Source organism: Saccoglossus kowalevskii, chromosome 15, assembly GCF_978046115.1.
Source record: "Saccoglossus kowalevskii chromosome 15, keSacKowa6.1, whole genome shotgun sequence".
Lineage (NCBI taxonomy): Eukaryota > Metazoa > Hemichordata > Enteropneusta > Harrimaniidae > Saccoglossus > Saccoglossus kowalevskii.
Window position 1 is genome coordinate 33,672,723 of NC_140655.1, and position 4,645 is coordinate 33,677,367.

The 4,645-nt window shown below is 41.9% G+C and overlaps 1 long non-coding RNA gene across 1 annotated transcript; it reads right to left on the reverse strand.

The window, feature by feature from the left end:
- Positions 1-458: 458 nt before the first annotated feature.
- Positions 459-1,264, reverse strand: LOC144351338 (uncharacterized). The gene is made up of 2 exons (XR_013420425.2): positions 1,118-1,264; positions 459-874 (listed from the first exon to the last, which is right to left on the reverse strand). It is a non-coding gene; the product is annotated as an uncharacterized LOC144351338 (long non-coding RNA).
- Between the last annotated feature and the right edge of the window lie 3,381 nt (positions 1,265-4,645).

Here is a 4,645-nt window from a genome sequence, read left to right on the forward strand (position 1 = left end):
ATATATAAATATTTACTTAATTAATATACGATTACTGTGTAGCTGATCGTGAAATGCATCATTTGATATATTTTTCTCATTAACACTGTCCAAAACGATAATTAATGATTTTCATGTTATCAGTGGAAACACATTTGTAAATGTTAAAGCACTTTTAACAGTATTGTTACTATAAGCATTTTTCAGTACAAGTTCCTGGTGGAAACATTTTTCAAAACGTCTGTCTAGTAAAAGCACATAACGGTGTTGTTGCTAGCATAAGCACTTTTCAATACGTGTTTTTGTGGAAACACTTTAAATATTGTATTATATGCAAAAGCATCCACAACGTTTTCATCCTATACATTTTTAATTATAATCTTTATAAAGCTTATAAAGCTTATAAAAACTTTAAATGTTTTACCCAAAAACAGTTTTAGGTTATTTGTCAGCACTGTTGCAAAATAACTCATTCGCAATTTTGAGAAAAAACAATGTGTTTAATTATAAAACACTCACAGTGGAGACAAAAATGTGTCATATATTAAAACATTGTAAAACAGATTTACAGTATAGTTGGGAGATTAAAGCGACAAGACATCAGTTGCACAGTTCATATATATACTTTGACATGGAAGGTATCACGATGAAATTGTTGTCCAATCGTGCATAAAACCAAATGCATGTTTCAACAAGACACTCTAGGGATCCGATGAAATTGCTAATTCGTACTATATGTATACATCTAACTTGTTTCGCCCCGTGACGTGAAGTACATGTGTAGAATCCAAAACCCCACGGAGGCTTACGAGTATAAAAACACTATCAAATAACACGTGACTTCCATATATTCTATATACATGAGTTACAATACACAGAGACATGGGACACGGTTCTAAATAGAAATTCAAAAACAGTAACAATTAGCAAATAAAGAAGTTACACAAATTGAATTGAATTTCGAATGAATATTTCAAAGGAACTGTTGACACCTATATCTTGTTCCGTACTTTACTCCATACCATGTGGTCTATAAAGAAAACATACAAAAGGCACTTGCTCAATGTCTAGTGCACAAAGGAATAAATTATTACACAATTACGAGAATACTACAAATTAAAACACTAATTCTGCTTACCTTGAATAGTGACGTCTTTCGGGACAAGTAAAGCGAACCACCACTGTGCCGTACCTAATCTTGGCTCAAACAACTCAAGACACGTCATCACTTCAAGAAGACTGGAACCGTACTGAGCTGCCACATGGTTGAAGGCAGGCAGGGGTCAGGGGCCAACATATGCAAATTAGATTTAAACAAAAGAACTGAACAATAAACCTAAACAGCTGAATTACTGAGTGAAGAGCCAATCACTGCACTGGTAGCTTGAACTTAGGACATGAATAAACGACGGCGTGACTATAACGTTAGGAGTAAGATTGACAATGTAAAATTTAGGTGCATCACTAAAAAAAATTACACAATTTGTAGGAAATTCACAAATTGGAACAAACAAGGACGACGGTTATTTTGACAAAAACCCATATGCCTATCAAGTGTCAGGTCGGTAATTCATATTTATAACAATGTATCAAAAGCTAACAAAGTGAAACATTGTTTCGTTTTTCTTAGTGTTCTTTACCTTGAATTGGATGATTTAATTATGAACACCCATACACATTGCAATCAAATCACATACACTAAAACACATTATGCGTTATGACAGGTTCCCATACTAACATATCAATATTTTTTCTAAAGTGACAATAGGCTAGATCTTTATTTCTGTGGTTGCATAGGCTAACTTTAGAGAACGAAAACGCTGAACCAACAATAATCCAGATGCGATATCGCATTGATTGGCAATAGGCTAATGGTTGCGATGTCCCATTGAGTGACATTAGGCTAGTGGTTGCGATGTCCCAATGAGTGGCATTAGGCTAGTGGTTATGATGTCCCATTGAGTGGCATTGGGCTAGTGGTTGCGATGTCCCATTGAGTGACAATAGGCTAGTGGATGCGATATCCCATTGAATGACAATAGGCTAGTGGTTGCGATGTCTCATTGAGTGACAATAGGCTAGTGGTTGCGATGTCTCATTGAGTGACAATAGGCTAGTGGTTGCGATGTCCCATTGAATGACAATAGGCTAGTGGTTGCGATGTCTCATTGAGTGACAATAGGCTAGTGGTTGCGATGTCTCATTGAGTGACAATAGGCTAGTGGTTGCGATATCCCATTGAGTGACATTAGGCTAGTGGTTGCGATATCCCATTGAGTGACATTAGGCTAGTCGTTGCGATGTCCCAATTGAGTGACATAAGGCTAGTGGTTGCGATGTCCCAGTGAGTGACATTAGGCTAGTGGTTGCGATGTCTCATTGAGTGACATTAGGCTAGTGGCTGCGATGTCTCATTGAGTGACATTAGGCTAGTGGTTGCGATATCCCATTGAGTGACATTAGGCTAGTGGTTGCGATATCCCATTGAGTGACATTAGGCTAGTGGTTGCGATATCCCATTGAGTGACATTAGGCTAGTGTTTGCGATGTCTCATTGAGTGAAAATAGGCTAGTGGTTGCGATATCCCATTGAGTGACATTAGGCTAGTGGTTGCGATATCCCATTGAGTGACAATAGGCTAGTGGCTGCGATGTCCCAGTGAGTGACATTAGGCTAGTGGTTGCGATGTCTCATTGAGTGAAATTAGACTGGTGGTTGCGATGTCCCAATGAGTGACATTAGGCTAGTGGTTGCGATGTCTCATTGAGTGACAATAGGCTAGTGGCTGCGATGTCCCAGTGAGTGACATTAGGCTAGTGGTTGCGATATACCATTGAGTGACAATAGGCTAGTGGCTGCGATGTCCCAGTGAGTGACATTAGGCTAGCGGCTACGATGTCTCATTGAGTGACAATAGGCTAGTGGTTGCGAGATCCCAGTGAGTGACATTAGGCTAGTGGCTGCGATGTCCCAGTGAGTGACAATAGGCTAGTGGTTGCGATTTCACATTGAGTGACATTAGGCTAGTGGTTGCGATGTCCCATTGAGTGACATTAGGCTTGTGGTTGCGATGTCTCATTGAGTGACATTAGGCTAGTAGTTGCGATGTCCCATTGAGTGACATTAGCCTTGTGGTTGCGATGTCTCATTGAGTGACATTGGGCTAGTGGTTGCGATGTCCCATTGAGTGACATTAGGCTTGTGGTTGCGATGTCTCATTGAGTGACATTCGGCTAGTGGTTGCGATGTCTCATTGAGTGGCAATAGGCTAGTGGCTGCGATGTCTCATTGAGTGACATTTGGCTAGTGGTTGCGAAGTCCCATTTAGTGACATTAGGCTAGTGGTTACGATATCCCATTGAGTGACAATAGGCTAGTGGTTGCGATGTCCCATTGAATGACAATAGGCTAGTGGTTGCGATGTCTCATTGAGTGACAATAGGCTAGTGGTTGCGATGTCTCATTGAGTGACAATAGGCTAGTGGTTGCGATATCCCATTGAGTGACATTAGGCTAGTGGTTGCGATATCCCATTGAGTGACATTAGGCTAGTGGTTGCGATGTCCCAATTGAGTGACATTAGGCTAGTGGTTGCGATGTCCCAGTGAGTGACATTAGGCTAGTGGTTGCGATGTCTCATTGAGTGACATTAGGCTAGTGGCTGCGATGTCTCATTGAGTGACATTAGGCTAGTGGTTGCGATATCCCATTGAGTGACATTAGGCTAGTGGTTGCGATATCCCATTGAGTGACATTAGGCTAGTGGTTGCGATATCCAATTGAGTGACATTAGGCTAGTGTTTGCGATGTCTCATTGAGTGAAAATAGGCTAGTGGTTGCGATATCCCATTGAGTGACATTAGGCTAGTGGTTGCGATATCCCATTGAGTGACAATAGGCTAGTGGCTGCGATGTCCCAGTGAGTGACATTAGGCTAGTGGTTGCGATGTCTCATTGAGTGAAATTAGACTGGTGGTTGCGATGTCCCAATGAGTGACATTAGGCTAGTGGTTGCGATGTCTCATTGAGTGACAATAGGCTAGTGGCTGCGATGTCCCAGTGAGTGACATTAGGCTAGTGGTTGCGATATACCATTGAGTGACAATAGGCTAGTGGCTGCGATGTCCCAGTGAGTGACATTAGGCTAGCGGCTACGATGTCTCATTGAGTGACAATAGGCTAGTGGTTGCGAGATCCCAGTGAGTGACATTAGGCTAGTGGCTGCGATGTCCCAGTGAGTGACAATAGGCTAGTGGTTGCGATTTCACATTGAGTGACATTAGGCTAGTGGTTGCGATGTCCCATTGAGTGACATTAGGCTTGTGGTTGCGATGTCTCATTGAGTGACATTAGGCTAGTAGTTGCGATGTCCCATTGAGTGACATTAGGCTTGTGGTTGCGATGTCTCATTGAGTGACATTGGGCTAGTGGTTGCGATGTCCCATTGAGTGACATTAGGCTTGTGGTTGCGATGTCTCATTGAGTGACATTCGGCTAGTGGTTGCGATGTCTCATTGAGTGGCAATAGGCTAGTGGCTGCGATGTCCCAGTGAGTGACATTAGGCTAGTGGTTGCGATATACCATTGAGTGACAATAGGCTAGTGGTTGCGATGTCCCATTGAGTGACATTAGGCTAGTGGTTGCGATGTCCCATTGTGTGACAA